This window comes from Grampus griseus (genome assembly GCF_964374135.1).
Source record: "Grampus griseus genome assembly, chromosome: 11".
Lineage (NCBI taxonomy): Eukaryota > Metazoa > Chordata > Mammalia > Artiodactyla > Delphinidae > Grampus > Grampus griseus.
In genome coordinates, this window is record NC_139005.1 from 94,856,851 (window position 1) to 94,878,954 (window position 22,104).

Consider the following 22,104-nt stretch of genomic DNA (forward strand, 5'->3'; position numbering starts at 1 on the left):
TCAGTAGCTGTGGCACGTGGACTCAGTATTTGTGGATCGTGGACTCTAGAGCACAGGCTCAGTAGTTGTGGCACACACGGGCTTAGTTGCTCCATGGCATGTGGGATCTTCCCGGACCAGGGCTCAAACCTATGTCCCCTGCATTGGAAGGCGGATTCTTAACCACTGCGCCATCAGGGAAGCACAATTCTGGCCTTTTAAGTGGAAAATTTCAGGGATTGCTAAGGCTTTCAGTCATGACTGGATCCAACAGCTCAAAAGCTCTGCCATCAGTATGGACTCTCCCTTTCTCTCTTCCGCACACCCTCTCTCTCTCTCTCACTCAGCTCAGTTTTCCTCTTGGTTGGCCTCCTTCTCAAGGGATGTCCCCTGATGTGGTAGCAAAGATGGCCACCAGCAGGGGTGTGAACTTGCATTATCCTCACAGGCAGCAGCTCCAAGAATTAGCCAGGACTTCTGTCCTGCCACCTGCCATGTCCTTGCCACCTTTCCCTCCAACATCTGTTTCAAAATCCGAAAAAGTTTCTGAGTGGTCACGTGTGAGTTACACACCTTCCCACTTCCACCCAACCCAGCATGAGATCTGGGGACATGGGACACCCTTATTGGCTAGAATAGGTCACATACTCACCCGAGTGGGGTCATTTCACTGGCAGCCCCACTGTGTGTGTGTGTGTGTGTGTGTGTGTGTGTGTGTGTGTGTGTGTGTGTGCAGTTCCTAAAAGAAAAAGAGAATTTATATTGCCTTAAGTAGAAAGAATGATAGAAGGATGATGGGCAAACAAAGACAACAGATAACCCACCAGGTAGGGTCTCAATAATTAGAGAGGGTGGCATGGAAAAGAGAACAGTCAAAGGACAGGTAGGAGAATCAAGGAAGATTGAGAGGCCAGCCAGGAAGCCCAGTGATTACTGTGGAGGATTCTGCACAGGAAAGAATCTTTAACCTTGAATCTGATGAAAACTCTGGATCCTTCCCCCGAGTGCACATTTGCACATGCGCATAAAACACTGCAAATAAGTTTGGAGGGTTTATAACCTCCTCCCCAGTGCCCGAGGAGGAGCCCTGGTAATGGAGGAATCTGGATGTCTGAGAGCAAAGTCAGACGGAAGACCCCAGATGGCTGTGAGCAGGCACAACGCTTACTGTCAGAGCAAAAGCGGGCAGGGTCCCTGCCCTTGCCGAGCTTCCAACTGCAGTGGAGGGCGAATATTCATCAGATAATCTCGTGGAGAAATGTGAAATTACAAAGGGGAGGTATGAGAATCAGTGCGTGGGCGAGGGGTAAGCTGTTCAGGCAGGTCAAGGAAGGCCTGGCAAAAGTAGGGACATTTCACCCACTGAGCTCTGAAGGGTAAGGAGGGGAGGGGGCCTTATCTGTGCAAGAGCCCTGTGCTTGGGGGGAGTTTAAGAGAATGCCAGTGGACGCCCTGATATGGAGGAACCCAGGGGATGTCTCAGCTGGATACACACTGTGTTCTCAGGTCCTCCTGGAATCTGTTTTGTAATGTGGAACAAGAAAGAACTCTGGGTGCAGGACTTCCCTGGTGGTCCAGCAGTTAAGACTCCACACTCCCAATGCAGGGGGGCAGGTTCGATCCCTGGTCAAGGAACTAGAACCCGTTTGCTGCAAGTAAAAGATCCCACATGGTGCAACTAAAGATTCAGCACAGGGCAACGAAGATCTCGCGTGCTGCAACTAAGACTGGGCACAGCCAAATAAGGATAGGGAGATGATAAATAAATAAATATTTTTAAAAATAATTTTTTTTTTTTTAAAAAAGGGCAGAAGTGCAGAGGTGGCAGAATGCATGGTGTCTGGGATGGAGCCCTTTGGAAAAAAAAAAAAAAAGAATTCTGGTTGCAATTATGTGGTTGCAACAGCAGCCTGGGGGCAAACCAGCTCATTGCAAAAGGGAAAAACAAGAGTTTGGTTCATAGTGGTTCTGCTGTCTTTCCATCCTGGTCTCTCCTGGATCTCATTTAAAAAAAAAAAAAAAATTGCTGAAGCCTCAAACGCCAGCCAGCTCCGTTACCAACACTTGACAAAGCTCTAACTTGTCAGACGAGTGGATTTGGAGCACAGACTACCCTGCTGCCTCCTTACTGCCTGGCACTTCCTGGATCAGCTCCCCCTGCCCTGCTACCAGTCACCCTCCACACCAGTGGAGCCAGGGAAGTTGCAGCCGCCCACCTGCTCCCGCGGCTGCCTGCCAACAAGAGCTTTGCTGGGAGCTCCGTTACCTTTAGTGCCTCCCCAACTCTCCTTCCCTCTTGAGAAATGGCGTTAAGAGGAAGAAATCAGAAAGGAAGACAATATCTTTCTTAAGGACGTGGGGAGGGAACCTTAAATGCAGCAGTACCTTTTAGATGAAGCAGGCGGACCACTCCCACGATCACCAGTCACAGCCTCTGTCCTCACCTCCAGCCCCTTGACTACTCAGTAGACCACCCCCTCTTTTTACTGGTGCCCCTCAAATCCCTATCTCCCTTCCTGACCCCAGTCCAATATTTCCACCTGTCCACTTGACATCTCTCCCTTCCTGGACTCAATATGATGGAAACCATATTTTCATTATCTTCCTACCACTGACCACCCACACTAACTCACCCTCCAAAATTCCCCATTTTTCTTCAGGGCATTACATCCCTTGCTCTTTTTCACCCCCTATATCTGTTCCATCAGAAAGTCCTGCCAAGCCTTATATTAAATGATTTCACAGATTCATTCCTTCCATCTGATTTCTAGACTCAGAGACAGCTGGGTTTATACGCCAGCATGGCCACTAACTTGCTGTGTGACCTTGGACATGTCACTTAACCTCTCTGAGTTTTTGTTTTTTTTTTGTGGTACGCGGGCCTCTCACCGCTGTGGCCTCTCCCGTGGCGGAGCACAGGCTCTGGACGCGCAGGCCCAGCGGCCATGGCCACAGGCCCAGCCGCTCCACAGCATGTGGGATCTTCCCGGACCGGGACACGAACCTGTGTCCCCTGCATCGGCAGGCGGACTCCCAACCACTGCGCCACCAGGGAAGCCCTCTCTGAGCTTTTTTATTCTGTAACATGGAAGTAAGACTATATTCCTTGCAGGGTTGTTGTGAGAATTAAAGCATACATAAAGTGGCAAACAACAGATGTCCCGTGAAACATGAATTCTCTTCTCCCCTCTCTCTCTTGGTAGCATCCTAGTCTAAGCCCTTCTCATCACATACCTGGATTATAGCTGTAACTTGCCAAAGGGTCCCCAGTTTTCTAATCTCTTTCTCCAATCCAATCCATCCCAAACACCAAGACCAGAGAAATCTTCTTATGTCCCTTTTGTCTCTCTTCTGACCCTATAATATTCCTGTCCCATTACCATCAGGTTGAGTCAAAGACCCATCCTAGCCCTAAAATTTGCAATAATGTGGCCTCTTACATCCCAGGATGACTCCGCTCTCTTTGTTGAAGGCTGTGGGAACAAATGTGATTGGCTGAGGGAGACTGAGAGGAGAAAAGAGCTAAGGACAGGACAGAATCTTAGGGACCTTCACCTTGCAGGGCTGGGCAGAAGAAGAGGAACCAGTAGAGCTTGTGGAGGATCAGCCAGAGAGGTAGGAGGGTAACTTGGAGAGCCTGGCATCCTGGAAGCCAGTGGAAAGGACAGTTTCCAAGAGAAAGTGTGCAAGAGTGCCAAATGCTGCAGAAAGGTCAAGCTGAGGGCTGACAACATGGGCTGAATGGTGTCTTCCACAAAGATATGTCCAAGTCTTAACCCTCAACACCTGGGACTTCGACCTTTTTGGAAATTGGATCTTTGCAGATACAATGAAGTTAAGGATCTCAGGATGAGATCATCCTGGATCTAGGGTGGGTCCTAAACCCAGTGACGTCCTTGGATTTTTATTAAAAGAAAAGGAGATTTGAGACACAGAGACACACCCAGGGCAACCACATGAAGCCTGATGCAGAGACTGGAGTGATGCATCCCTGAGCCAAGGGACACCAGAAGTGGGAGAGAGGTGTGGGATGGCTTCTCCCTCGGAAGGTTCCAGAAGGAACCTATCCTGTCCAACAACTTGATTTAGGGTTTCTGGCCTCCAGAACTGTAAGAGAATACATTTGTCTCTTCTATCATTTTTTTGTTTTAGGCTATCAAGTTTGTGGTACTCTGTCCCAGCAGCCCTAGGAAATGAATCCAGGGCTTGGACTTAGAAATAGAGAGGTTGCTGGTTGACCTTGGTGGGTTCTGAAGCAGTAGGAACAACTCTCCCAGGAAGTTTGACTATACAGGGGAGGACAGCTATGGCAGAAACTAAAGCAATATCGTTTAAAGGAAAGGTCCTTGAAAAAAACAAAACTGCTAGTGAAACAGTTGGTCCTACATCAACAGGGTTGAAAGGACAGAATGCACAGACTCACAGAACTTCAGGGCTGGGAGGACCTCAAACACGCTTCAGCGTAAGTGGCTGGGCGGGGGAGATGCCCGTTGAAAGACATCCATGTGCTTTCCCGGGTGACTTCCCTCCTCTTCTGCCTGGAGAAGATTAGGAATGCAAAGAGGAAGCGCTCAGCTCTGAACACCCAAAAAAATATTCTTGAGTGTAAAACAAGGGAATAACCTTGAAAGCCAACCTTCGTCAAGAGAGAAAAGGATTTTCTAAATAACTGAAGCATACATTAACATACCCAGAGCCAGGCCTGGTTGACTAGGTCACCCAGAGTTTTGTAATGAGCTTGGAGTGAAGGAAATCAGGATATGATGTGGTGGGTACGGCCTCAGGACAGCCATGAAGGAAGGCAGGGGCAAGGGACACAGGTGGTCCCACATGTGGTCTCAATCCTCCTTCTGGCCAAAGCCAGGGGTTGAGGGGACAGCTAAAAGCACTTGTTCCTTGAGCCTCTTTCCCATTTGAATACCTGGGAGGAGACCCATATTGAGCGAGACCTGTGTCCAGCCGGTCAGGGGGGCAGAAGAGCCACATGGAGGTGGGGAAATGGCCAGATGAATGACCTGCTCCCCATGGCTGCAGGGGATCCTGAAATAACTGTCCGGCAAGGAGATGTGGAGGTGCTGAAGGACCTGGGAGCCCTCGGAGTCTCAGGGCAGGAAAAAGAGACCACTCTTGTGCGGCCCTCATGCACGGGGCATGATTCCAGCAGTGGGTGTCAGCAGGGCACTCCGGAAGGCCCACCTCTTGGCAGACCTGGCCACCACCATCATGGACAGTGGCAGCAGAAAGGAGGGGAAACTTAAAGGACTGAGCATGTAGCCTACAGAGACTGAGTCATCCCAGAGAGACGGTTTAAGCTGGACGACGCTGTAGCGCCACAAATCGGCAAATTAGGGTTCCTTCCCACTTCCCCGCAGTTGAACAGGGGTTCCTCAGCTCAGTCACAGGAAACAGAAGCTACACTTGTCCTGGCATTTTTCCTTGAATACTAATCTGTGCTTCTGCTACCCAGGCCACTGTCACCCAGGCTCCAAAGGCTGGGAGCAACATTTCTGCAGCTGCTGGAGAAGTGGGGGGAAGCTCGTGGAAAAGGGTTCTTGGGGGCCTGGGATGCGGAGATGAAATGTGTGCGAGTGGAACACGATTCTCCTGGGAATGGCTCCGGGGATGGCTGACTCTGGGAGAGGATGTCAAATTCAAGAGTACAAATCAATATTGTCATATACCCCAGAGGCGGAGGGGAAGCACAGGTGAGAGGGAGTGGGAAAGGCCGCCAAGCCCGGGATGGAGACCTGGGCTGTTGGAGTTTAATAGAAAAGGGACGGCATGGGAGCCTGCCCCTCGGTTCACTTAATCCTCCCCACAGCACTAGGTGTTTGCACAAAAAACAAACAAACAAGACCCAGAGGCACTGTTTCCCTGTATTTCTGTCTTGAGGCTGGGGTTCAGACCAGGTCAGGAGCCACAGCTGGTATGGATCCCATGTGTTCCCCACTTAGCCTACTGCCTGATTAAAGGAAGAAGGGACAGGGGACGCTGGTGGGTCAAGACCCCTTTGCCTAGGGGGAGCTTTAAAGTTGGCTGCCATCACGTCCCAGAGAAGGAGCCGGCCCTCTGCTGCCTGGTTCGCATCTCTAAATTGTCCCCCTGGAGGGGGGGTTGGGGGGTCAGGGACCTTGAGATGCAGGCAGCGGCCCATTCATATTCCTGCTCTGAGATCTTGGGCAAAGCACTTAAGCTTTGGAGCCTCAGGTTTCACTTACAGTGATGGGGATGATAATTCCCACCTTACTGAGAGGTTAAAGGGATCGGAGGAGAGCATGTAAACCGTGTGTCTAGCAGGGATGCAGGAACAGGTGAAAATAATTTAACTTAATTCTGTCATCCATCCGCCGCCCCCTCTCCCAGCTCTATCCCAATCAGCACTTTCAGGGTTAACAACCCTGGAGGAAGCAGAGCAAAGTGACTCACAACCCAAGACTGGTTTAAGAGGCCTGCTCAAGCAAGCGTCCCCTGACCTTGACCTTTGGCATTCAAACCTTTTCTTGGGAAGGGAACAGAAAAGTCTCCCCGGGGGCTCGGCCCACCTGGCACCACTGGGAGCCCCATTACATCAGGGTCTTAGGCGACATACCCGGGACATCTGTCCAGGGAATGGGGCCCAGCCAGCTCCTCGCCTGGAGAGGACATCTGAGAATCACAGTGCGTCAGTGACGGGGAATCACTGTTGGAAACGGTGCACTGACCTCACCGAAAGTTGAGGTCACCGAACTCTGTCTTTCTCAAGTAATGTTGAGGGGAGAGGCGCTCCTACCAGGTGCAGAAGGAAGGAGAAACCAGCTCCTGACAGCAGGGGAATCGGGTTGCCACAGCAACGAGCTCCTTCCCAAGTCAACTCATATGGCTTTTGAACTTGACTCCCTCCTGTGTATACACCTAGCAGCTCTATTCCCTGTCTCGCCACCAGCTCACCCCCTAGGCTTCTGCCCTCCCGTCAAGGCCTGTCCCTGGGATGGGACGGTATTTACTTGGTTTGCACTGGGAAGAGCCCCCTCTTCCTCTGTGGGTCGGAGGCTTGACTGGTTAGATTCCTTGCACAGCAGTTTGGCAGAATGGAAGTGTGTACCCTTTGACCTCCCGGGTCTGGGGGTTTAACCCTGGTGTTGCAGCATTGTTTGTAGTCACCCCAAACCAGGAGCCACCTTCATATCACTGGTTAAATATCAGCTGTAGCCTCTGAGGAATACTATGTGGCTGTAGGAACAGCGAGCTAGATCCCACAGGCCCCGGTGGGAAGATGTATAGCTAAGTTCAAAAAGCCAGTAGTTCCAGCTCATAGAAACAGAAAGTAGAAGGGTGGTTGCCAGGGACTGGGGGAGGCAAAATGGGGAGTTAGAGTTTCATAGGGGTAGAGTTTCAGTTCTGCAAGATGAAAAAGTTCTGGAGACCGGCTGGCCACACATAACCTGAATATACTTAACCCGACTGAACTGTACGCTTAAAAATGGTTAACACGGTACATTTCATGGTATGTGGATTTTACCACAATTTTAACGAAAAGCAAGTTGAAGAACAGAATTAATAATTCTAGCGTGATCTTATTAGTGTGGCTTTAAAGTGTTCTACAGTTTCGGAAGCTGACAAAACAAGCTGTTACCGGTGTTTACTTATGCAGCTGGAAGGAGCTGAGGGGAAAAAGGATGTTACTTTTCATTTATTCCTTCCTGCAGAGTTTTTAAAAATATAAATTAGCATCTATTATTTTTATAATTTCAACAAGTCAGTACAAACAAGGTGATGACACTCATATGCCTGGTCTCCAGAAAGCAGGCATTCATTCAAACAGATATTTAGTGAAATGCTGTGTCAAGTACTGCGATCCAAGAGAGAGTGAGCGGGCAGGACGATCCCTGCCCTCGTGCGGTTTACACTCCTCCAGGGAGACAGTCCTGACCACGGCTGGTGATGGACATGAGCTGTGATAAAGAGCGCTGGCAGCAAGGGCGTGCTTTCCCCACGTGGTCATTTCATCTCAAGCCTCTGAGGAGGTGACATTTAAGCTGAGATGTGAAGGATGAAAAGGAACCAGCCGGGGAGGAAGGAGGAAAGGACATCCAGGCACAGAAGCAGAGTGCAAAGACCCAGAGGGACCAAGAGAGAAGGTCAACGTGTCAGGAGCAGGGAGCAGGAAGTAGAGGGCGGGCGACAGTGCTCCCAGGGAGGTGGAAAGGCACCTACCCTTAGGCACCGCAGGCGTCTAAGTGGGAGAGTGATGTGATCTGGTTTATGTTTTAGAACCATCACCATGGCTGCTGGGGTTGGAGAGTGGGCAAGGGTGGCGGCCGGCAGACAAGATAATGATGTCTTTATTAGCTTCCTGCTGAATGACGTTGACGAGGATTTTGGTTTTAGATGAGGCCTGAAAACTGCAGGTAATTACTGGAAGAGGTTAGAAGAGTGCACTTTTTAAAAGGCTCTTGGGACTTCCCTGGTGGCGCAGTGCCTAAGAATCCGCCTGCCAACGCAGGGGACACAGGTTTGAGCCCTGGTCCAGGAAGATCCCACGTGTCGCAGAGCAACTAAGCCCGTGCGCCACAACTACTGAGCCCACGTGCCACGACTACTGAAGCCCGTGCACCTAGAGCCCGTGCTCTGCAACAAGAGAAGCCACCGCAATGAGAAGGCTGCCTGCCGCAACAGAGAGTAGCCCCCACTCACCACAACTAGAGAAAGCCTGCATGCAGCAATGAAGACCTAATGCAGGCAAAAGTAAATAAATAAAAAAAATAAATTTATAATAAAAAATAAAAGGCTCTTAAGTGTACACAAAACCAGTGGCACTGTTGTCTTAGCTGGGCTTGTGGGGAGGAGGGTTGCAGCCAGCTCTTCACGCTCTCAGGTGCCTGTGAGTTAGTGGGATCCGGTTAAATGCAGGTTCTCGTTCGGCGGGTCAGGGTGGGAGGGGCCTGAGATTCTGCATTTCTGACAAGTTCCCAGGTGATGCCAAACCAGGAAGCACACTTAGAAGAGCAGGTTATAGAGGACTTTCATTTTCAAGGTTTCCATAATGTTCTAATTCCTTTTTAAAAAGCATGGTTTGCTTTGTGCTGGAAGACAATAATAGTTATAAAGATATATTTTAAAGGCCCTCAAAACAGCCTGCTTGAGACAGGAGCTGACAAGGCAGAAGAACAGATTAGAAAGGACGGTCTCTGGCCCAGGCCACCAGGAGGAGGGCAAGGCCACCCAGCGATAGGCTCACCGCCTCCCCAATGAACCTCATGGCTCCAGTGCAAAACAAAGAAGAAACAACCTTTATGTAAACATTAAGCAGCCATTATATATCAAGAACTATGTTAAGTGCTGGGATATGGGAGGGAAGAGCTGCCAGCAGCCTCAGGTGTTAAGCGCATGGATGGAAGCAGCACCTGGATGACTGGAAGGGCTGCCAGCCAGGGGAAGGAGATGGTGAGGTGGCCAGAGAGTCACCTGGATCACCGCTGCTGGAGCTCCCCTCCCAGGTGGAGCCAGGAAACCTGCTCAGTGACTCAGATACCAGAACATGATCTACCTTTGATGAGTGCCTCCTGGTGCCAGGCACTGTCCCAGGTCTTTTTTTAAAATTTATTTTTATTTTTATTTTTTTAGCGGTACACGGGCCTCTCACTGTTGTGGCCTCTCCCGTTGCGGAGCACAGGCTCCAGACACGCAGGCTCAGCGGCCATGGCTCACAGGCCCAGCCACTCCGTGGCATGTGGGATCTTCGCAGACCGGGGCACGAACCCGTGTCCCCTGCATCGGCAGGCGGACTCTCAACCACTGCGCCACCACAGAAGCCCTGCCCCAGGTCTTAAAGCCCCAGTGCCTAAGGGCATAGACTCTGGGGCCAGATTACTTGGGTTCAAATCTCAGCTCTGTCACTCACCAGCTTTGTGAACTTGGACAAACTGCTTAAGCTCTCTGAGCCTCAGTGTCCTCCTCTGAAAAATGGGGAGAGTAATAGCCAAGGGTGTTGTAAGGATTAAATGAGCTCTTATATGTAAAGCACTTGGAATGACTGGCATGTCATGAGAGCTATTAAAGCACCAGCTATTATTATTTAATTCTCCCAACAACTCTGAGAGCCCAGTAATAGTAAATACCTATTTTGCAGGTAAAGACACTGAGGTTGGCAAAGATGGCACTCAACTCTGGGACAGGCCCAGCTCTTGGCTTCTCCACTCTTCTGATAGCTTTCCACCCCAGAGGAGAAACCCTGGGAGAGAGCAGCAGTCCACATGCATCTGAGACCTGGGTCCCATTTTCCATAGCACTGCTCTGGTGCCCCACGCCCACCTCAGGTATTGGAAACAGACCCGGTCCTCCCTCTGACTTAAAACAGCCTCCCCGTGCAGGAGGTAGAGGCCATGTGGGAAGGGTTCAAGGGTGTTGGGTACTCAGCCTGCAGCATTCCCAGCTGTACGCTCACCCAGTGTCTCTAAGGCAGACGGACCACAAATCTGAAACTCAGCCTGCAGGGGCCACATTAAAACAAAACCGCTCTATCCGCCTTCTGCACAGTGGCCTCCACAAGATGAAAGGGGTTTCTGAGATGAGAAGGCAGGCTGCCTCCATCTATCTTAATCCTGCTGGTTGGATGCAAATTGCTTTCTCACACTAATGCAAAAGAACGCTGGTAGGTGGGATGCAGCCACTGGGGCTGGTAGCTGAAAGATGGCACGAGGGTGGGCAGCTGCCCTAACAGGACACCAGAGAGGCAAGGCGGGGGGCGCTGAGGCAGGGCAGGGGGCAGCCGCCAAAGTTCTCTCCTCCCCCTCCCCTGCTTCCCTGCTCTGTGTGAAGGTTTTACAGAGTGTGAGAGTGGAAGCAGATTTCCCCTCTGCCTTTGTCTGGGGCAGGAGGGCCTGGAAGCACTCTGATGGACTAGAACCTGCAGCAAATAGAAAGCAGGTTGCTAGGCCACAGGGGCAGCTGAAGAGGGACTGCTTGGGGGGAGGGGATCCCCTGAGAGGCTCAGGGAAGGGCAGCCTGTGTACCTCCCTGGACTGGACGGGTTGAAGAGAGGTCAAGTCTGCCTCTGAATACTCGACTCAAATTTGTATTTTATTTATGTATGATGGACATGTTTATGTACATGTATATTTATTTGTACTCACTTTATTACCTGAAAAACTTGAGACGGCTTAGAAAAATGTGTGCAATGTCAAGGAATAAAACAGATAGCTTTGGGAATTGAAGCGAAAGAAAAATAAAGGGAGGGAAGGTAATGAAACTAGGAGTAAGATTAGTATCCATAAATGTATAATAAGTAGTCCTGTACAGTTGCTAACAAGGCCCATAAACTTCGTTCTGAGAACCCTAGTCACCAAAGTAAAGCGTGAACAACAAACCGATACACGAACTACCGAGCCCACAAGATGAAGAAAACCAGAACTTCTCAGGAGAAGCACCACTTTAACCTTGGTACTGAAATTTGGGAGGATTCTTCCACCGGTCCACCTAAAGATGACCTTGAGATGTAGAAGGTGATGGAGGCTCTCAGTGGCCCTGAAATGTCATTCAAGTGTAATCCTAATATTCATTCTGTGCTGTTTGTAATACCAGAAATTAGAGCTAGCTTAAATGTCCATCAAGCACACGAAGGTACAAACATCCAATGGAATATTATTATACAGCTATTAAGAAGAAAGAGGAGCAATTTAGGACTCATCTAAAACAATCTCCAAGATATACTGGGAAGTGAAAAAAGCAAGGGGCAGAGCAATATCTATAGATGAAAAAAGGGTATATGAACTCAAATGCTTGTATATGCCCTAGATCACTCCTGAAAGGAATCACAAGAAACTAGTAATAATGCTTACTTTGGGGGAGGGGAACTGGGTGGAGGGCAATAGAAGTAAGAGACTGACTTTTCATTACACAACCTTTTGTACCTTCTGAATTTTGTACCACAGGAGTGTATTACATATTCAACATCATTAAATAAGCCAGTAAAAACATGCAAGCAAAAATAATCTAAAAGGAGCTATACACAGGGGCTCTAAATTGACACCACTTTATGGTCAAGCTCAAGGACAACATATGGATTACCTAAAAGAATGGAAGGCCCGCACATCCTCCCAGCTTCAGTCCTCCATGGAAGTCATTTACCCAGTGTGTTCTCCATTGAGACTCTGGTGGGCAGAAGAAGATCTACATTCATTGCTTTCCTCATCAACTGGAAAATTCAAAAAACTTTCACACACACACACACACACACACAGAACCTGTTAGAACTAATAAATATAGCAAAGTTTCAGGATACAAAATCAACACAAAAATTGGTTGTTTCGATACACTAGTAATGAAGAATCCTAAAAGGAAATTAAGAAAACAATTCCATTTACAATAGCATCAAAAAGAATAAAATCCTTAGGAATAAATTTAAGCAGGGAGGTGAAAAACTTACATAATGAAAACTACAATATGTTCCAGAAAGAAATTAAAGAAGATACTAATGAGTGGAAAGACATCCCATGTTCATGGATTGGGAGACTTCCTGTGATTAAGGTGTCCATGCTACCCAAATTGATCTACAGATTCAATGCAATCCCTATCAAAATCCTGACAATGTTTTTTTGTAGAAATTGAAAAATCCATCCAAAAGTTCATATGGATCCTCAAGGGACCCTGAAATCTTGAAAAAGAAGAACAAAGCTGGAGGTTTTCCACTTCCTGATTTTAAAACTTACTATAAAGCTACAGTCATAAAAACAATGTGGTCCTGGCATAAACACAGATGTATAGGCCAATGGAATGGCCTAGAGAGCCCAGAAATAAACCTTTGTAAGCCCTTGTATATGGTCAAATGATTTTCAACAAGGGGGCCAAGATGATTCAATAGAGGGAAGAACAGTATTTTCTTTTTTTATAAATTTATTTATTAATTTTTTTTTACTTTTGTCTGTGTTGGGTCTTCATTGCTGCGCGTGGGCTTTCTCTAGTTGTGGTGAGTGGAGGCTACTCTTTGTTGCAGTGCACAGGCTTCTCATTGCGGTGGCTTCTCTTGTTGCGGAGGGCAGGCTCTAGGTGTGTGGGCTTCAGTAGTTGCAGCACGTGGGCTCATTAGTTGTGGCTTGCGGGCTCTAGAGCACAGGCTCAGTAGTTGTGGCACACGGGCTTAGTTGATCCATGGCATGTGGGATCTTCCCGGACCAGGACTCAGACCTGTGTCCCCTGTGTTGTCCCCAGGTGGATTCTTAACCACTGCACCACCAGGAAAGTCCTGATCCAAATCTTTTTTGAAGGTATTTTGACTTCTAGTCAAACTTCAGTTTAAATAATGAGTTTCAGAAGAAGAAGAAGTCAAAGGCTGTGTTGTTCTTCTTGGAACATTGGTCATTAAACCAGGACGAATTCTGCCAGCACCAAGTTTGTTTTTTTTACTCCTATGCCCCGTACTCCTCCAGAGTCACATCAGAAAGAAGAGACCTTGATTAACTTCCAGTTATTCCTTCTCCACCTGCACCCCCACCCCCATGGCCCCATCTCCTCCCATCTCTAAGTGAACACAGTGTGCAGACAGGAACAGCCTGAGCACGGCCAGTGGGGGGCAGGGCCGGGACTCCTTTGGCTCCCACATCCCAGCACTGAGCTGATACTGCTGCCCTGGGCTGCCCCCATCTCCAGATGCTGCAGGTGTTGGCTGCTAATGGCTCACATCTGCACCATCCCCTAAAGGCTCCCTCTTGACTGAGGAGATGCTGGGAGGTTATGGCCACCCCACAGCCCCTTGCCTTTTGGGGGGAACCACCTCTGTGGGACAAGTTATGCTCCAGAGCTCCCCAGGGGGTCGGGCTGAGGCTAGACTTCTCCTGAAACCACATCTTTCCCCTATAGGTTTCTCCTGAGAGCCCTCCCTTGATAAACCCCTTGCACGAGCATCACAGTCTCAGGTCCTGCTTCTCTGGGGCCTAACTACAACACTCTCATCTGCTTGCTCTCTTTATAAAAGCATGGTGTTCAAAGTGATAGGGACAGAGTAAAGGGACAAAGTAGGTGATTAAGTAGTTAATCCCACTAGGGGATTGTAAGTAAAGAAAAACGCATGGGAGACCCCTGTAAATTAATGATCACTCAAGAAAGCAGGTTTGTTTAACCACAAAACCAAGCAGGCTTGCTTAGCAACAAAACCATGCAGCAGAAGTATGAGACACACCCCAAGACAATAAAACAATAGTGGAATGAGACCCACGTCCCGCCCAGTGAGCTCAGTAAGTTAATGATTCCTAGGGCACGCTCCTCTGCACACACTAAAAACAAAAATATAAGGAAAGGGTGACATTATACTGAAACCTGAGATGATTTACCATATTTTAGGATATGTTATCACTTTTTGCCCATTTCTGTTGCACCATGACAGTCCCAGCTTGACCATGGAGGGACAAGAAAACTCCCCCACCTGACGTGGAGGAGGAACTGATGATGGAAGCTTGACACCTACTCAAGAGTGAGGAAGAAGGTGGTCTTCTCCCTCTCCCCACTTTTCCTTTGATTATGAAACTGTAGCCCACTAAGTTCTCGGGGCAGCACCCTCTTGCCCGCCTGCTTTTAAGTCTTACAAGCATCCTATTCTAATAAATCACTTCTTATCTGTCTCTTTGCCTCTTGCTGAATTCTTTCTGTGCTGAGACATAAAGAACTGGAACTCCTCGGAGCCCCCCCCAAGACGCATTTCTGTGGTTTCAAAAGCGTCCCTCCAGGCAGGAGTTTGGCCTTCCTGCTTTTCAGTTGTCAGCTCCACCGTGGAAGCCCTCCAAGCAGTGTTGACCTTCCACCACGACAACCATCTCTCACATGCACGGGAGGGGTCTGAAGTGGGCTTGTGGGTGTGGATGCTATCGATCTGAACATCCCAAATGGCTCGCTCTGTGTCCTGCTGACGTCAGTGGGAAGACCACACTCCCATCTGCATTAGTTTCCAGGGCTGCCGCAAAGAAGTACCACAAACTGAGTGGCTTAAAACAACAGAAATGCATTGCCTCATAGTTCTGGAGTCCAGAAGTCCAAAATCAAGCTGTCGACAGCAGCATGCTCCCTCTGACACTTGTAGGGAAGAATCCTCCCTTGCCTCATCTGGCTTCTGGTGTTTGCCGGCATCCCTTGGCTAGTAGGTGCATCACTTCAATCTGCCTCCTTGTCATACAGCTGTCTTCTCCTGCGCGCCCCTTTTCTTCTCATAAGGACACCAGTCATATTTGATTAAGGGCTCACCCTAATCCTGTATGACCTCATCTTAACTAACTACCTCTGCTACCAACCTATTTCCAAATAAAGTCACATTCTGAGCTACTGGGGGTAGGACTTCAACACATCTTTTGTTTTGGGGGGCGGGTCACAATTCAACCCGTAATCCCCTCTCTGCCATTTGTTAGCTGTGGGCTGCCACAAGTCAGGTAGCTTCTGTGCTTTGGCTTTTTCAGCTGTAGAAATGAAAACACCAGGCAGGGTGCGGAGGCTGGAGAGAGGGACCCGTGAGGTCACGTTATGTCCATTTTCCACCATGGTGAAGCTCCCCGCAGCAGTGCTCTCTTGGGTCCCCCATAGGCCCATAGGCTGTAGTTACAGCCCCCCCCCACGCCCCCCCCCATCCCTGCCCTCAGCAGCCTCTGCCTAGGAGAGCTTAGATCTGCCCTGGAGGTGTGTTTTGTATCAATAAAAGATTATTGGAGCCTTTCAGGAAGTCAGGCTTCAGGGGCCATTGTTTAAGTGCCACTGCCTGTGACTGCTTCATTAGCAGCAGGGGTGCCAAGAGTATATTAGGTGGATGACCTGAGTGAGTTGAACACAGACCAAAGGCTCAACACAAAGCCCTTTCTGCTCTAACAATGACTCTACTCAATCCATCTTCGCCAGGCAATTTCCTGCTCAGCCTCCTGCTGCTGCAGGGCCTTCATGTTGGGCTCCGACAAAGGGGCGAGTGCTCAGTAGTTCTCTTAATCGATGCTGTGACAGGTCCTTTTGCTGACAGATCCTGGCACCTGTCTGCCTTATTCAGGGTAGTACAGCATCAAACTGAAATTGTCAGCTGCTTCCAGAATAATCAGTTCTCTTCCTGATCGAAGTCTCAAAGCTTGCACTGATTGTAGTCAGTCCAGAACGTGCGCAGGTCATTTCAATAGGCTGTCTCCTCCCCCCGACCCCGCACCCCCAGCTCACCAAAACAGAGGCAAGGGAAAGACCAACTGGAACTTCAGATTCTCTCCCTCTCATAGCTCCACATGCCGCAACGAAGATCCCACATGGAGCAACGAAGATCATGCGGGCCACAACTAAGAACTGGCACAGCCCAATAAATAAATATTAAAAATAAAAAAAAAAAAAGGAATTCTGGTACTGCTGGGCAAGAGAGGTGATGGCAGGACCCAGTCCTGGGAAGGGTAGAGTTTGCCAGCACCAAGAAGCTGTGATTTTAATAAAATCACACAACCTATTTTTATGAAAGGAGCTTTAAGGTTTTTCCAGTTCATCTCCTCACTTAATATAGGGACCCCTTTACTTCAGATCACAGACTATGTTGTTCCTCTTTGTACCCTGAGCACTGCATAGGGGCTGGTCCTAGCGTAGGTGCTCAATCAATGTCTGTCAAAGAAATGAATGAAGAAACAGACCTTTTCTAGTGCATACAAAATGGATCAGGTTCTTAGGGACTGAGTCATCTGCTTCACACTTACCAAACTCACACCTAAATTCATAAGGCATTACTGTATACAGCAGGATACAGAAAGCAGAAAGTATATTTTCCTTTGCATGAGTAAAGGAAGTTCTAACATATGCTACAAATGGATGAACCCCGAGGACATTATGCTCAGTGAAATAAGCCAGTCACAAAAGGATAATACTGTGTGATTCCTCTCATAGGAGGTCCCTAGAGGAGTCAAATCCACAGAGACAGAAAGTAGAATGGTGGTTGCCAGGGGCTGGGGAGAGGGAGGGATGGGGAGTTGGTGTTTAACGGGTACAGAGTTTCAGCTTTACAAGATGACGAGCTATGGAGATGAATGGTGCTGATGGCTGCACAACATTATGAATGTATTTAATATCACTGAACTGTATACTTAAAACGGTAAATTTTATGTTATGTGTATTTCCCAATTTTTTTAAAAATTGGGAAATTTTTTTTGGTAAAAGTTCTCTTTCTGGGCCGAAGCCTGGAAGTTGCAAGCCTTCAGCAGACTCCAGAGTTTCAAAATAGTTACATCAGACAGATGTGCCAGTGCAGTTGTTGTCTAGGTGGGGAAACATTCCTGGTGCTTTCTACTCCACCATCTTCCCCAAATCCCCCCACAAGGATTTTATAAACCAGAATATTACAACAGTTTTTCCAGCCTCTTCCCCAAAGCTGCCAAATTTTATCACTTGTCCAGGACAATATAGATGATTCAGCTTCTGATGCGTGAATTTCAAACATTAAAAAGAATAACTCTTAGAGGATGTCTTCCTGGTGTCTTTCGAAATCCGTAAGCTGTCACCAGCCACGTCTAAGTGTACAGCCTGCCCTGCAGGAAAGCGTTGAATATCTTTTTTTTTTTTTTTTGCCGAACGATCTTGACCCGACCAGGGATCGAACCCCGTGCCCCCTGCAGTGGAAGCGCAGAGTCTTAACCACTGGACCACCAGGGAAGTCCCGGGAAAGTGTTGAAGAACAGAAGGGTCCCTGGGATCAGGAGGCTGCAGGCCCTTTACTAGTTTTAGTAGTAGGAGTAGGAATAGGCGCTTCTCAGAATCAGTTGGGGAAACAAACGCATCATCTATGAGAGTTTGAGGACTTCCTTAAGCAAGTATCACTAGGCAACAAATGGAGTTTACAGTCTAGTTTACTTTATGAACCTGCTTGTTAACCCATCTCCCTGCTTCTACAATCCAAGCCCCCCACATTTTTATTCTCCATATTGGAACCAAAATGGCCCTTTTACATGTAAATCAGATCTTGCAAGGAAATTCATTACTTATGCCATCATAAAATCAAGGCACAGTATAAAGACATTATATATTTCGTTTTTCACTGATGTTCTTTTGCTATATAGAAAGTGAGATAAGTCAGAAGACCAGGTACCAGTCTCACCTATTACAATTACTTCTCTGCTGGGTGACTTTGGATAGGAAACTGGGCCTCTCTGAACCTTAGTTGTCTCAATAATAAAATGAAACTGTAATTCTGATAACCTTTTAGAGCGCTTTCAAGTCTAAAAGCTTAAGATACGATGACTTTGATCAAAGTCCACAGCCTTCACTAATCCTTGTGGTTCCAGTTTAAGTCCCCATGTGAGACCAACTGTATTAGTCCAGGTTTCCAGAGAAACAGAACCAAAAGATTGTATTTATATAGAGAGATTTATTTTAAGAAATTGGCTCAAGTGATTATGGGGCTGGCCAAGTTGGAAATCTGCAGCGAAGGTCGGCAGGCTGGGAATTCTGACAGGAGTCAGCGGTGCAGCCTTGAGTCCTCAGACAGTCTGGAGGCAGAATTCCTTCCTTCTCTGGGGACCTCAGTCTTTTCTCTTAACAGCTTCAACTGGCTGGATGAGGCCACCCACATTATGGAGGGTAATCTACTTTACTCAAGTCTACTGATGGAAATGGTAATCACATCTGAAAAATATCTTCACGGCAACATCTAGACTGGTGTTGGACCAAACAGCTGGGTACCCTAGCCTAACCATGTTGATATAAAATTAACTACCATACCTCAGGTAGAATCCCTGTTCCCTTCTTTCCATCCTCATGAAGACCCTGCCCTCGCTCTCAGGGTCTCAGAGTCCAGCTGGAAGAAGGCACCCACATGCTTCTGCCATGGAACAGAGGTTGCATTGGACAGTAGGGGAGCCTGCTGAGGGGCCTTGCAAAGGTGTAGACTTCTCCTCTGCTCCCCGCTTCGTGCCCCCCCGCTGCCTCCAGGAAATGAGGAAAATGACTCCCTGGTTAATAGATTAGATTCTTGTGAGTTTGCTTTGTGTGAATCAGATGAGTCAGTCCTCAAGGGCCCAATTAATTTTGTGCTAAGCACAGTGCTAAACATAGTGTATAGTCCAAAAAAATGGTGAACTGGACAAGCAAACTAACAATTTAATGAAGGGTTCTGGGAAATCAGGTTTGGGGGTGGGCAGAATATCAGGAAAGCTTTCCAGAGAAGGTGACCTTTGAACTGGATTTAGAAAGTCAGATGGGAAGTTATCCAAATGGAAAAGGGAGGGAGTAGCATCTTCTGCAGAGGACCAGCTGGTGCAAAGGAAGGGACGTGAGCACAGGCCTGGCAGGCGTGTTCCCACAGTGCTCTATCACCCCTGACCAAGCCCTTCATTGTCACTGCTCCACGTCTGTGTTCCCCACTGAATATGAACCACAGACAGAGGCCTGGTCCCATTTATTTCTGTTTTCCCAGCACCTAGCATATGCTTGGCATGTGGTTAGGATACCTAATAAAGGCTGGTCAAAGACACTGGGTTCATGTTCAGATTTGGTCACAGTGTGGGTTCATCCCTAACCCCTACCAGCCTTTCAGCAAATTCTTGCAATTCATGAGGAGGACTTGGTGAGAGAGAGGGAGACAGATCGCCACAACTCCTCTTACTGTGAAACCAAAGTGTATGTTCTACTGTTGGTGCAGAAGCAGTACCAGTACAGAACAGAACCTGAAAACAGGTTTTACAGATGTGGATGTTATAAATGCATTCACACTCATCTATAAACCATTCATTCAATAAATGTTTTTTGACACATGAATACCCGAATCCCAGTTCCCGCTAGGTCTGGGTACTGTGCTCAGTGTCTTAGATCATTTGGGCACAAAAGTATTAAAACATGCAATTCTCTATGTACTCTCTTCTTTAGTTTGACATCTAATGCTACAAAAGGACAAAAGACACAGCTAAAAACCAAGGGAATCAGCTCTCAGTAATCCCACCAACAGTAATCCCCAGGGGATTCAGTGCCACAGTGAAGAAGAGAGAAATCAACAGTCATGCTGTCCCTGCCTTATCCACACCATGGGCCTGGGTGAGGTTTCAGTTACCATAGCTACAAACCTGTCTCTTAGGGAGCACACCACACAGTAGGTTCCTTAAGAAGGCCGTGCTAGTCATATGAGATGTAGATCTCTGCCTAAATGAGATGTTTTCCCTGGGAACTTATAATTAATGAACGTGACAGAACAAAATCTGGTAAAAATAATGGAAATAAACAGGCTGGTTCATTATGGGAGCCAAGAAAAAAACACAAAGCTGGACACTGCAATTATCTGTTCACTGTGAAGCGTTTTCAGCTATTGGACATGGCACGCTTCCAGAAGGCACATGCAGGAGACATGGTGGAGAACGAAAAGAACAAAACCCCTTTCAGATGGGGAATCAGAGCAATGAGTTTAGGCCACTCGGTCTAATAATAAGAATGACATAGCCACATGATGCCTTTTAATTTCTGCAACACTTTCTTGCATATTATTGCATTTCATCTAATCCTCTATCATCCTTCCAAGGCTGTTATGGACAACACTCATTCCCGTTTACAGAAGAGAAAACCACGCTTCAAAGATGTCATGTGCTTTGCCAAAAGCCACCCAGCCAATCAGTGAAAGAACTAAGGAAGCAGCTAGGACTTGAATCCAGGTCTCCTGACCCTACCGTGTACATCCAGTGAGCTTGCTACCGTACCCAGTGACGATTTAAAAAATAACTCACTTTCCTGTCTGAGTTCTTGGAAAATCAACTTAGATGAAATGATTTTCCAGAAGCAAATATTATGGGAGTGATCATAGAGCTCACACAGAGGGCCACATGAGAGGCTTTTAGAAACTGGTGTCTCAGAGCACTAGGAGAGTTCTAGGGAGTATTTATCCAGAGGAATCAGTTTTTGGCATTTTTGAGGGAAAAAATTATTAATGATATGCTAAGTTTATGAGAGAATTTTTTCCCCTGAATCTATTTCCTTTCCTTCTGAATTAAATTAAATTCTAACATTCATACTGAAGCAACAACACATTTGTTCCCAAGTGAAATAGAGGACCTCATCTAAAGGCATAAAAGCTATTAAATCACAGTAGAGGCATACATAATACAAATATTACAGCTTCCACCCAGCCAGTCTCACTCTAGGACCTCCAGCCATGGCTAAGAAAAATAGCCAACACTTACATAACTCTCAGGATTTGCCGGGCACTGTTCTATGCAGTTTGCATATATTAACTCATTTAATCCTCCTGAAAACCCTAGGAGGAAGGAGCTGTATCATCTTGACTTTGCAGATGGGAAAACTAAGGCAAAGTATCTTGCCTGAGGTCAGCCAGCCGGGTCGTGGTAGAGCTGAGATTGGAGCCTGAGCAGGGTTGGGGTCTCAACCATGAGACGGAGTCTGAGATGTCCCTGACTCTTCTTCCTGAGGGGAGCAGTTTGAACAGAAGACTTCTGGGTTTTCTCCCCACCCTCTCACTGGTTCCTAATTTGTGAGATGTGGAGATTCCCAGCACTCATTGGTTTACATGAACAATGGAGTGGACCATTAAAAATTATGTTTACCAAACCACGGCATAACACGGGAATTAGGTGTTATCTGATGTAGAGTGACAAAAATAGTATGTAAAACTTACCTTTTACACTATGATTTAAAACTGTAATTATGGGGAACTATATTCAATATCCTGTGATAAATCAGAATGGAAAAGAATATGAAAAAGAATATATATATGCATAACTGAGTCACTTTACTGTACAGCAGATATTAACACAACATTGTAAAACAACTATACTTCAATTTTAAAAAAACACTAAGGCTTCCCTGGTGGCGCAGTGGTTGGGGGTCCGCCTGCCGATGCAGGGGACGCGGATTCGTGCCCCGGTCCGGGAGGATCCCACATGCCGCGAAGCGGCTGGGCCCGTGAGCCATGGCCGCTGGGCCTGCGCTTCCGGAGCCTGTGCTCCGTGGCGGGAGAGGCCGCAGCAGTGAGGGGCCCGCGTACCGAAAAAAAAAACACACAAAAAAACCCCTGTATCTATACATCTCAATCCTAGTTATATATATACACATACCGGCAAATAAATGAGAAATATGCTAAATATTAACAATTGTTGTTTTGGGGCAGTAGAACTCTGGGTGACTTTTTTTTTTTCTTCATTCATTTATCTAATTGGACCAAGTTTT